The sequence below is a fragment of the Artemia sp. Qi Xiang Cuo genome, chromosome 6, assembly GCF_049724085.1.
Source record: "Artemia sp. Qi Xiang Cuo chromosome 6, ASM4972408v1, whole genome shotgun sequence".
In the NCBI taxonomy this organism is placed as follows: Eukaryota; Metazoa; Arthropoda; class Branchiopoda; order Anostraca; family Artemiidae; genus Artemia; species Artemia sp. Qi Xiang Cuo.
The window spans coordinates 60,043,436-60,056,926 of NC_142799.1; the positions used below are offsets into that span (position 1 = coordinate 60,043,436).

Below are 13,491 nucleotides of genomic sequence, written 5' to 3' on the forward strand. Positions count from 1 at the left end.
AAAATTCAAAAGTCTGAAGCTCCATGTTTTTGACACGTACTTGCAAAAAAAGAGAAGGATAGTGTGCCTCTAGAAATGTCAATACTCATGTTTCTTTTCCCCAACGTACTTTCCCACAAATTTCAAGCCACTCTTTCCACTGATAAAGTCGGCGTTGCGGGTGGTTTTGGAGGGGCCACATGACCTTTTCATGCTTCCAATCATAGACACCGAAAATTATATTTATGATTTGGCTTCACTCAAGGTGCGACATGTCCAAGTTTTTTTTTTTTTTTAAAGCTGGCTGGTAGATGGACTGAGGTGCTAGAATATCGCAACCACTTTGCTCGTCAATCATGGAGAATTAATTATTGCGTAATTCTGGCTCAAGGAATGTTTAACATGCCTGCCTTTGTGCTAAGAAGTTCGGGGATATTTGAGGTGCTTTTCAACCATTCTGATTGTCTAATAATACCCATTGAGAATGTCTGTGTTATATTAGTTTAAGCAAGGTACAACATGCGGACTATTCTATTGGCTGGGACAGGGGTAGATAAAAGTTAGAGTGACCATCGGCCCACCTTGTGCATTCTATCGTTCAGGTTCAAATTCCCCACCTGATTTCACTTCAACCATTTTAAAATATTCATTTAAACAAAAATCTAATTAAAGTAAAGAACAAAGTTTAAACTTAAAACGAACAGAAGTTACTGCTTCATAATTTATGCAACATATATCTGAAAAACTGTTCCTAATAAACTCATTTGCAATATTAGCCCTAAATTTTTAGAATTATGAAAAGCTGGCATTTTACTGAACTATGCTTGTTTGAGTTTTTTAGAGATTTGAGATTGTACAAGTAAAAGGTATTAATGTCATGGCCAGTACAGGATAATTGATAGTTTTATGTTATGGGCTAGTTTTTGAGTTTCCGCAGGCTGCTTAAGAATTGTTTCTGCTCCTCGCCCCGTTTTGTTACGTCAGTTTTGTGTTTTCGGTAAAGGGCTAGTTTTTCAGGATTCTACAAATACAGGGGCATATCACGAGCCAGCTTGTTTGAAACATATTTCAGATAAATGTTGATTCAAATACCAAGCGGTAACTTCTGTTGGTTTTAAGTTTCAGCCTCGCTTTTTACTTTCATCAGAAAGGCTTTATTTATTTTAAAGTTAATATTTGTTCCTTGGAAATACAGAAAATAGTAACTTTTTATTCGAATAGACCAATAAATATTTGTTTCATTTCGCATCTCGATCAAACTTTACTAAAAAAAAAAAAAAAAAAAAAAAATCTGTGATTGTGTCATATATAGTCCAAGGGGTATATTATATTTGGGATCTTTGAGGAATTTTAAATAAGAACGTCAATTGTTTATAAAATATTTTAGTTACCTAAAGGACATGAATTTAAGGTATGTTAATTTAAGTTAATACAACCTACAGAAATTCAGGCTCGTATTTTTTACGGAAACATTAAACTTAATGGGTTTTATATATTTGGAATTATAGGCAGCGCAATAGCGCTGCCTAAGTAAAGAGCGATGTGGACACAATGTACAATTTTTTTTTTTTTTTTTTGTATCTTCTGACCAAGGCACTTTGTACAGAAGAAGTGGTCGTAGAAACTTCGAAGGGTGCTTATCCGATTGGAAATTGAACTTCTAGTGTCCTTTCAGAGATTCAAAAGTGATTAGAGGGTAACCACCCTCCCCCTCAAAGCTCATCATTTTCCCAAACATGTCTGATGAAATTTTTGAGATGGTTCAACATAGTTGAAAGGTCCAGTAATTATGTCTTTGGGGATGACAACTCCCACCTCCCCGCCCACACACCTCCGGGTAAGGGTTGTAAGTTATACCCCAGGGGCAGATAAGGTTTATATGGAAGGGATGGTCAAATAAACTTCGGGGGGGGGCTCATTATGTTGGAAATACGAAGTTCTGGTTCCCCTTTTAAGAGTCAAAAGTGATCGGAGGGCTAGTAGCCCCTCCTCTACGTCTTTTTTCACTAAATATATCCATAAGAAATTTTGAGATAGCCATTTTGTTCTAAATAGTCCAAAGATCATACAGCAAGGTCTTTGGGATTGAAACAATCCCCCAGAGCACTCGATCAAGGATTTTTAAGGTATGTCCTGGGGGCATATACAGTTTTTATGGAATGGGTGGTGGTATAAACTTCTGATGGTAATCATTTTATTGGAAACTGAAAGTTCTAGTTTTCTTTTAAGTGTTAAAAGTAATTAAGGGCAAATAGCCTCGCAAATAGCCTCCCCCCTCCCGACGCCCGCTTTTCCCGAAACGCGTCTGATCGGAATTGTGATTAAACCATTTGTTTGAAATAGTTGAAAGAAAACATATAACAATGCCTCCAGGGTTACCCCCCCCCCTCAGAGCCCTCAGTAAAGGATTTTAAGATATGTCCTGGGGGAATATAAGGTTTTATGGAATGGGTGGCCGTATAAACTTCAAATGGGGCTCACTTGATTGTAAATTAAAAGTTATAGAGCCCTTTTTAAGAGTCAGAAGCAATTCAAGGGCAACCAGCCCTCCTCCACACCCATCCATTCCCCCCAAAAAAATCCAATCAAAAATTTTTTAGATTTTTTTTCTTTAACATTATTGAAAGCTTTGGGGATGTCAACCCCTTACAGCCCTCAGTGCAAGGGATGTAAGTTAGGCAATTCGTTCATTGCTAACATATAGTATGTGTTATTGAGAAAGGCCTGCGTGCTTGACCTTTGCTTTCCACAAAGACTAAGGGCATTCAGGGGAGCCTTTCAGAGAATGTTGAATTAAATCAAACTACGTTATGTGTATACGGGTAGTCAAAAGGGCGTAACTCAGTAATGACGGAATATATTAATTTGGAACTTTCGGGAGATGATAAGGGAGATGATCATAAAGGCAAAATATGTATGCTAACACAACTGCTATAACTACCGTCAATACTACTGTTACGAACTACTACTACCACAGTACGACATTTACAATATTGAGGGGAAATTTAACCAAAAAGGCAATTGACCAAAAAAGGAAATATTTGAACGCTACTACTACTACTACAACTACCACCACTGCAACTACTACTACTAATACTGCTACCAGGATATTGAAATGAGCATCTGAAGAAACACTAAGGGTAAAGTTGGACTAAATCAAAACATTCTCTGTGCAAAACATACAGATTGCTGACACATGCGTCTCAGCAATATTTTTGGAACGGCATGCTACATCGAGATGAAATTGCTATTAATTCTGCTGCTACTACTGTTGCTACTACTACTAATATAATGCTATTACAACTACAACTGCTCTTACTACTACCTCTACAATTATTATACTATCGCTATTAAGGCTACGCGTATGAAGATAAAAATTTGACTAAATACTAAGGGAGACATATTACAGGCCTAGGAGCCTTTGGGGGATTAAATAAAAAAACAATTTTTTTAAACTGAAAGTAAGGAGCGACATTAAAACTTAAAACGAACAAAAATTCTTCCGTATATGAAAGGGACTGTCCCCTCCTCAACGCCTCGCTATTTACGCTTAAGTGTTTTATTGTTTTAAAAAATAAAGTTGTGAGACAGAGTCAAACTTTAGCGTAAAGAGCGATGCGTTGAGGAGGGGACAGTCCCTTTCATATACGGAATAATTTCTGTTCGTTTTGAGTTTTAATATCGCTCCTTACTTTCAGTTTAAAAAACTTGTTTTTTTATTTAATTTTTGAAGGTTTTTGAATAAATGCAGGTTTTGATCTTGGCTCACCGTACATGAATAATTAAAACAAAATTTTCATATTAATTTACTTTTATTTAGTTAAATGGCTTTCTCGAAACTTGTTTAATTTTATTTACGAACGTTTTTATTAGTAATAAATATACGTAACTTACGAATTAACTTACGTAACGACCTTCTATATTCATATATTTTTAATTTGTTTATTAGGGGGTTCGCCCTCTAGTCAATACCTTGCTCTTTAAGCGAAAGTTTAATTTTGTTCCAATTCTTTAAAAATGACCACTTAATCACAAAGGCCGTTAATTAGAATAAATAGCTCTTATGCAAGTACTAAAAAATGTTTGGCTTAAAGAGCGAGGTATTGACTACGGGGTGAACCCAATCATATATGTAATATTTTCTGTTCGTTTAAAGTTTCGATGTTGCTGCTATTGCAGTTGAAATACTTGTTTTTTTTATATTAAATATCTGATCTTTTTTTAAATAATGCTGGGAAGTCTGGCGCCCCCTTCATAGCAATGTCCCTTCCCCCATGACAACTTCCTTCATGGACAGATCCTTCCACAGAACACCCGACCCCCCCCCCCCACTACCAGGAAAAGTCTCCCCTGAAAACGTCTGTATACTTCCAAATAACCAATACTATATGTTAACATTGGGTAAAGTTCATAACTTTCAGCCCTCCCCCAGGAACTTTGGGGGATTAAGTAATCCTAAAAGACATACTTATTATATTGTCGGACATGCTGAACAAAATGGCTATCTCAAAATTTTGATCAGGTGATTTTGGGAAAAAATGAGCGTGGGAGGGGGCCTAGTTGCCATCCATTTTTTTTGGTCACTTAAAAAGGGCACTTGAACTTTTAATTTCTATTCCAATGAGCCCTCCTACGATATTCTAGGACAACTGGGTCGATACGATCACCCCTGGGAAAAAAACAAACAAACAAATAAACACGCACCCGTGATCTTTCTTGTGGCAAAAAATGCAAAATTCCACATTTTTGTATATTGGAGCTTGAAACCTCTACAGTAGGGTTCTCTGATATGCTGAATGTGATGGTATGATTTTCATTAAGTTTCTATAACTTTTAAGGGATCTTTCCCCCTTTTTTCAAAAATCAGCCAAATTTTCTCAGGCACTTAACTTCTGATGATTAGAGTTAAACTTGATGTAAGTTATATATTTGAAATCAGCATTCAAATCTGATTTTTTTTCTCTATGTATTGGTATCAAAATACTGTTTTTTAGAGTTTCGGTTATCCTTGAGCCGGGTCGCTCCTTACTTACAGTTCGTTACCGCGAACTGTTTGATTAGCACAATGTATTGTCTTGTATGATTAATTGATTATGAATAAATCTTATCTTATCTTAGAATTTGAACTAAATAAAAATACAATATGTGGATGCAGATTGTCAAAAGGGTTTATCTCAAGAATGGATTGGAGTTTTCAGAGAATGCTTAAAGGGGAAGATGACAAAAAAATAATATGTGAATACTACTGCTAACACTACTACCACTGCTAGTTTTAATGCTATTACTACTGCTACTACTACTAAACAAATCAACTACTACCTCAATTTCAACTACGTGTAAGGCTGAGAGTATTAAGATGAAATTTACGGCAAAAGGGGGTCAAAAGGGCACATCAGCAATATTTTTGAAACGGCTTACCGCATCAAGGTGAAAGTTCTGGGATATCATGAGGGAAATGCTCAACTGACCAAAAGGCAATGTGTACGTGCTACTACTGTCATTAATACTGCTGCTATTTCTCTTACTACTACTAATACAACACTATTGCTGCTGCTACTTCTCCTACTACAACCACTACTACTATGATACTAGTACTATTACGGCTAATTCTATGAAGAAGAAAATTTGAGAAAATATTGAGCGGAAATTTGAACTAAATCAAAAGAAACTATGTGCACGCAGATTGTGAAAAGAGCGTATCTGAAGAATCAATTTGGGTATTAAGTAGGATCTTTCAGAGAATGCTTAAAGGGGAAGATCAATTGACCAAAAGGCAATATGTGCACACTACTGCTAATTGTACCATTACTGCTTCATTTACTATTACTACTACAACTACTACTACTTCAGCTACTACTTCTATTGCAACTACTTGTAAGGCTAAGAGTATTAAGATGAAAATTTCAAGAAGTTTGTGAATTTACAGGTTATCAGAAGTACATCTCGGCAATGTCATAGCATAGCAACTGCTGAGTGCATTAAGTGAAAAACTCCTGAGCTTGATGAGCCTGACCAAAAGGCAATATGTTAATACGGCTGTTGCTGCTAGCAGGAACGGATCCAGGATTTTTAGAAGGGGGAGGGGCGCAAAATCGGTTGATCCGATAAACTTGCGTTAGGAGTGGGTTTAATCAGCGCAAAATTGCGTTAATTAAGTAAATTACACTCTTTGAGACCACGTTAGGGGGACACCCTCTTCGCCCCCTGTATTTGCCACTGTCTGCTAGTACTAGTGCTATTACTATTAATACTACTAATAGTACTACTGATAGTAATACTACTGCTGTGACTACTATTACAACAATGCCTAAGGGTATGAAAGTAAAATTTCCAGAAAATTTTGAGGGGGAAGGTAAACTTAATGAAAACACGCCATCTGTATGCAGGTTGTTCAAAGGGTGTATCAGCAATATCTTAGGAGCAGTTTGGTGTCTGAAGTTGAAACTAAAAGGGGTTGCTGTGGGGGATTTTGAACTAACCAAAAGAAAAAATTTGCATTCTATTGCGGTTACTTCTACTTTAATTACTACCACTAACACTACTGCTATTATTATTACTACTTCTACTACTAGAAACATGATTTCCCTCGCAGTTGGCGCAATTCGGGCTTCAGTGCAAGGATTATCACGTGTGTTACAAGGTCCAGCAGCGCACCGTGAACACTTTTGATTAGTCGATGGGAGTGGGCAATTTCCAACAATGTGGTTCGGTGATTGACAACGGTATCATCTAGGAGGTAACCTCTGAAAACGTCTAATTTTAAAAAGCTCGTATTCCAAACACAAACCCTCGTCTATAGCTATATTTAAGGCAGCATCGTTTAGAAATTCAAAGCGGAAGGATCCGCAACTTACAATTTGAGCTGCATCAACGAGACTGGGAATCATGTTAAAAAGGTGCTATTTTTGCTCAACAACAGAAACGTTATTCATAAGATCAATCACTGTTGTATCAAGAGAAAGAGTGGTTGGGGTTCGCTAACTAGTTATAGTGACAGAAAGAGATACGGCGAAAAATGTCTCCCAGCAATGAATTGTTAACCTTTTCTTAGCAGGATCAGATCTCACACTTTCGGTGCCATCATGACCATCCAGGGTATCAAGGTTCTCTTTGCGCTCAATAGGATCTTTGAGGTCAGTAGGTGGGTTTTTTATATCTTTTTTTTATATCAAAAGTTCTAGCGTCTATTTTAAGTGACAAAAAGAATGGAGGGCAACTGGCTCCCCTCCCAGGCCCCTTTTCCCCAATGTCATCCGGCCAAAATTTCGAGATAGCCATTTTGTTCAGCATAGTTGGAAAATACAATAACTATGCCTCTGGGAATTACATGACCCTCACAGCTTCTGGGGAAAGGGCGGTAATTTGTAAAATTTGCCCATTATTTATATAATTTACATATTGTTATTGGTTTGAATACAGACATTTGTTTTTTTTTTGGGGGGGGGGGGCTGCAGGAGGGGGTATTTTCCACGTGAACCATTGTTCGTGAGGAGGAAAGTTTCCAGGGGAAACTTGTCAGAATTCATATACGAAATTTTCTCGGTTTGTCTTACTTTCTCTTTGGTGACTCAATTTTACATGTAGAAATGTGCAGGGGAAAATGTCTGGGGGAAATTTTCCGCGTATTGAAATAGTCTGGGGTGAAATTTTTAGGGGGAGCGGGAATTTATGCGGGAGAAACTTTCTATTGGGGTATTTCTGGAAAAAAATTCCACAGAGGGGGAGAGGGAGAATTTGCAGAAGAATTTGAAAAACGATCAGAAATTAAATAAAAACAAGTCTTTTTTTTATCAATGTAGACTAAAGAAAATTTTCCTGGCGTAATTGTCCGCAGGAAATTTTCCGTGGGAATTTAAAGGGTTGATGGAATTATCTGGGGTAAAATCTCCGGGGAAAGGGGAATTTTATGCGGGAGGAAATCTTAATGCAGGATTTTTTTCTTGTGGGGAGAAAACGGTCTGAAATTCAATTAAAAGAAGTTTTTTTAACTGGAAGTAAGCAGCAGAATTTTGTAAGTTTCCATAATTTTAAAATTTACTTACCATCAAAGGCTGAGTCAAAATTTCAAAATAAACTGAATTTCAAAGTATAACAAAAATAATACTATCAACAGTATTTTGTATGTAGCCTAGGGTTGTATCTTAAAGGTTTTTTTATTATAAAATAATACGTTGGCCCAATTTTAAAAATTGGCTGAGGTGCAATTGGAATTGTACGAGAATGACATGTTCCTTTCTATTTATGGCATACTCATTCCTCTCCTATAAGATAAGACCTCCAGTAATTGAATAGAGGTGATTAAAATGGCACGTGTAAGCAGAAGATGGAATGTGTAGAAGGAAGCAATAGGACATCCAGAAGGGTGGTTGGGATGCATTTTTCCCGTCCATGTAAAATCAAGTTCTATTTTGGTTTGAAGGACCTTAGAGATAGCAGTAAAATATTACATTACCTTCAGAAAATTTCTTTTTATTTATTTTCAGAGTTGCGTCTAATTTCTCTACGTCCCAGTCCTCTAGTTTATGGCTCAACTAGAATGTCAGTTAATGTTAACTGAATGTCAGTTGATGTTGAAAGTTGAGGAGCTAAATGAAGGAATGTTTACATCAAGGCTTGTCGAAAGGTAAGCTGGATGAAAAATTGGTACTTTTCATGGCGATTAGACTAACTTCTCCAGACATAAATAGCACATTTGCCCCAATTAATTATTCAATAAAACAATTCCTTCAGGATGTTCTATCTTTTGCTTATATGTGCATATGCATGCTGATTCAGAATTTAATTAGATACAAATGGCCAAGCCTATAGTCAAAGTTATTATATATATGGAAAGCTGCGCTTTCATTCTATCTGAAACTTATGAAAATATAAACAACTTGAAGAGGAAAGTAAGAGCCATGTCTATTTATCTTAAATGTGCATATGCCTGCTTATTACTACACGAATGGCTAAATCTTTTGTCAAAGTTAGTATATCTGTAAAAAGCCACGCTTTACTTCTATCTGAAACCTGACCAGCATTAAAAACTTGAAGTAATTAGTAAGAAAAACTCCCTTTATGTACCTTAGAGAAAAAAAGAAACCTGAATTTTACGATCAAATTTGACACTGGTTACGATTAGTTCGAATTTGACACTTATGGTCCACTTTCTAATTTTGACCGCTCCAGTGCCATTTTTTCGCTAATAAAGATTCAAAATAGCGATACTTATACATTCCATTTCTAGAATGAACATGGTACTTGCAGATCACGTTCGCCAACCCGAAGTAGAAGATATGCTCGGAAGAACGCTAGGCAAACCTACACTGAAACTATATTGAGATAAAACCCACCCCTATGTAATCAACTCTGTGGCAAATAAGTATATTCTCGAAAATCAAACTTCTTGATTTCGGTTTACATAAAAACGTTTTAATGCACTTGGTCATATTTAAGTTTTTTTTCTCAGATTTAGCCGCTGACATTTGCGACGAAAAGAATTATTAAGTTTGTATAGCTAGAACGCTAAATGGCAAGTAAAACAGAATTTTCCTTTATTGGCTATCTCTTCGTGGACACTTACCATCTTACACTCCCCCCCCCCCCAAACAGTCACTTGTATCCAAATTTTAATACTCAAATACATGGAACCATCCTTTAATCTAGCACCTTCCTTTCAATTTTCTTCTCTTGCTTCTATGCAGGGTTGTCACGATCGTCAGCTGGTAAAGTGCTACAATTTCTCAAATTTGTGTGCTACACAGCTATTTTCGATGTTACTGTAAAAAAAAAATTGCGTGTGTTGCTGCTCTTGCCGCGAAAGGCACATGATCCGTTTAAATGTGGTTTGATTAGTTTTTATGTAATTGTTTTTAAATCTTTTAGTTTAAATGAATAAAAATTAATTCTGCGCTGATGGGAGCGCTGAATGGGAAAATGCATGCGCACACACAAATGCCATATCTAAATACATTTAGATTATTGTCATGCATAAAAAAGGCTGTGAGACATATCCTGTATTTGCATTTTATGTGTCTATTTTTTCAATTTGGTGATATAAGAGAAAAAGTTCAATTTAGTATGTGCTATAGGGCTACACATGGTGAAATAGTGCTAAAATGGCAATTTCGTGCTACAGGCGGCAGCCCTGCTTCTATGATATCATCATTCCTTGTTTTCTTCTCTATCTGTTCTTTTTCCTGATTGTTACAGCAATGACCAAATACAGCCTACATTTGTTGAAAGTAATATGTGTCGTCAGCTCCAACCGCCGATGCTACTGGTGATGTCAGTGACGTATAATTAAAGAGTAGGGACCGCTTTAGATTCATTGGAAATTATTTGAAAAGGAGAATTGGTTCATTTTTTTTCAGGGATTTCTGGAATTGGTGTTGCAAGTCTTCTCAGCGTCTACCCCTTCAATTTAAGAAATAAAAGCGTTCAGAAGCACAAGGAAGAGAGTTAATAAAAGACAATTAACTTGGAAATCAGCTTGTTTTTTTTATATTATATTTTAAAATGTATTGAAGGTTTCATTGTTTTTTTGTAGAAGTTTACTTAAATTAATTTTTTATTTAACAGACAACATTAATCGACCCCATAACCAATTTATCGACAAATAGAAAGATGAAAAGTTATCTCATTGTCAACGCCTGGACATAATTCTTTTGATCGGGAGAGGTAGATTCATATAACGAAGAACGTGTCTATTAATAAAAATGAATGTTTATCTTTATTAGTGTTTAGGGAACAAGGGTCCTGACCACACAATGAGCACTTTAATGAACCCATGTTATATGCCCTTTTGAGATACGCTTATTTTTTTTTCATTTTAAATTAAAAAAAACTAGCATTTCAACAAAATTGGAATTTACGAAATAAAAATAAAACACGACAGTAAATTGACTTATGTAGGGCATCAAACTCAAAATGAGCTGGTATTACTATGAATGAAGAAATGATAGCTAAAACGAACATAAATTACAAAGAAATATAAAGTCAAATTTGAAACCAACAAAAAGTGCCAGAAATAAGAGTGGTGGCGTAGCGTCCCAGAAGTATCCCAAAATGCTAATGTCATTTGCGCGTTACTTGAGTTTTAGGCTCATCTTTTATTTTAAATTAATTAAAAAAACTTTTTACAAAAAAAATTTTTCAAAGAAAAGTAAAGAACTCCATTAAACAAAAAATGAGCAAAAATAAAATCAAATAATCTACCAAGCTCGAAACTACCACAAATCAGCATCGATAAATAAATGAAATCAAAAGTGAACAGAAATTACAATAAATAACCTAGTCAAACTCAAAATGAGCAGAAATTAACACAATTTGGGCGCAAAATCCCTATGTCTTCCCAAGGCGAGAACAAAATTTGCACTTTACTGAAAAAATATAAATATTTTTACTATAACATTAATAAATCAAATAATTTTAATATTTTGATTACTAAATATCAGTATATGTATATTAAACTGACAATGCACATTCATTTGTTTCGAGTTTTGAGATTGGTAGATTATTTGATTTTATTTTTGCTAATTTTTTGTTTAATGGAGTTCTTTACTTTTCTTTGGAAAAATTATTTTGTGGAAAAAGTTTTTTTTAATTAATTTTCGTTCGTTTTGTATTGACATAGTCTTTTCAGGGAAAAAGAAAATAACACCAAATCTTTTCGTTTATTAAGACTTTATAGTTTGGCCTGCTATTTATATGCTGGAAAAACAATTGCAGCATTTTTTAACAACATACACCATTTTAAAAATCTAGATACAAAAATTACTGTTTAACTTAGTTTCATACCTCTTCTAGTTGACCTGAAATGGAAAACTTGATACCATTCGCAAAAAATCTGTTTACTTTCTTTGATAGATTGGATACACTTACACTATTTTGATTTGATTAAATGTTAAGAGCAGAAGTAGCTTCGAAAGTTTGAAAATAATACCCTCAGTCGTTCTTGGGATACTGCTGATATGCCTTACTGGGAATTAGCATTATAACTGTGCATTTTTATTTAATATTATGGAAACATTAATTTTTTAAATATTTTGGGCCAAGGGGTGGGTGAGAGTGGAAGGGAGATTAGTCGCCCTCCTATCACATTCGACTATTAAAAAGGGCATCAACCCTTTCTATTTTCAGTCGAATGAGCCCCTTTCGAAGTTCCCACGACAACTCCTTCGATACGAAGTGCCCTGGTCAAAACAGCAACAACAACAAAAATATTACTAATCACTTTCGACTATTAAAAAGGGCACTAGCTTTTGAATTTCGAATCGAATTACCCTTTTGTGAAGTTTCTACGAAAACATCTTCTATAGAAACCTTATATGCGCCCAGGGAAAACTTAAAACCCTTGCCCTGAGAGTTGTGGAGGAGTGTCCTTCTCAAAAACATGTTTTCTATCTGGAAATCAACTAGCGTACGCTGAACAAAATGGTTATCTCAAAATTCTGATTGGATGTGTTTCGGGGAATGATGAGCGTGGGGTGCTAGCTGCCCTCCAATCACTTTCAACTATTAAAAAGGGCACTAGTCCTTTGAACTCCCAATCAAATGAGCCTGTTTTGAAGTTTCTACGACAACGCCTTCTATAAAAACCTTATATGCCCCCAGGGCAAAATTTAAAACCTTTGCCCTGAGGGTTGTGGGGAAGCATGGGCGCCAATAAGCTGAATTCCAGGAGGGGGGGCAAACTTCGTCTAATTGCTACTTTTAATGCTATATAATAGAAATCTCAGAACAAAAATATAAAAATAAGGCAGTATCATTCAACCGGGGGGGGAGGCAAGAGCCCCCCCCTGCCCCCCCCCTCCTATGGGCACCCATGTGAGGGAGTGTCCTCCTCAAAACATATTTTCTATCTGGAAATCAACTACGCTAAACAAAATGAGAATCTCATAATTTTGATTGTATGTATTTGGGGGAATAAAAGGCGTAGGAAGGGAGCTAGTTGCCCTCCAATCGCTTTCGACTATTAAAAAGGGCAAACGCGCTTTGAATTTCGGATAACTTATGAAAATGCCGAAGTGAAAATGAATCTCTATGATTGGTTCTTTACTTTTCGAATAAGATAGGTAGCGGTATTGATAATTGATATAAAATTTCGCTCTGTTGACATTCTAATGACGATTTTTTATGCCATATCTTCAAATCGAACTAGTACTAAGCTTGATTTATCGGTAGTGTTAATAACTAAGATGGAAATGCTTGCAGAACTCATGCAGGTAACAGACCACGAGGTAGCGGATCAAAGAAGGACGAATTTCACAGATTTTTTGGCACTTTTTTCACAGGCTTTGAAAATTCATAGTGGCAACCCTGTATACTGGCTAGTTTTCTAGAGGGATACTAAAAGTGTCCATTTTTGGCTGATTTGGACACTTTTGTCCAGTTTGGTAACCCTGCTTTTCTCTAGTGATGTTTTGAATTGATAATTTGAGTTTTCAAACAAGGTTTATTTGACCGACAATATCTGATCATGGGTAGCAGATGCCATCCAACAAAAATTTTACTCCCATATAGATTATTTTC

General features: G+C 35.9%; 1 long non-coding RNA gene across 1 annotated transcript in view; it reads left to right on the forward strand.

Moving 5' to 3' along the window:
- Positions 1–10,524, forward strand: part of LOC148951470 (uncharacterized) — a 28,614-nt gene extending 18,090 nt beyond the window's left edge. The window contains exons 2-3 of the long non-coding RNA XR_016141913.1: positions 8,463–8,602; positions 10,332–10,524. This is a non-coding gene — a long non-coding RNA (uncharacterized LOC148951470). The remainder of the gene's footprint in view (positions 1–8,462; positions 8,603–10,331) is intronic.
- The last annotated feature ends 2,967 nt before the right edge of the window (positions 10,525–13,491 follow it).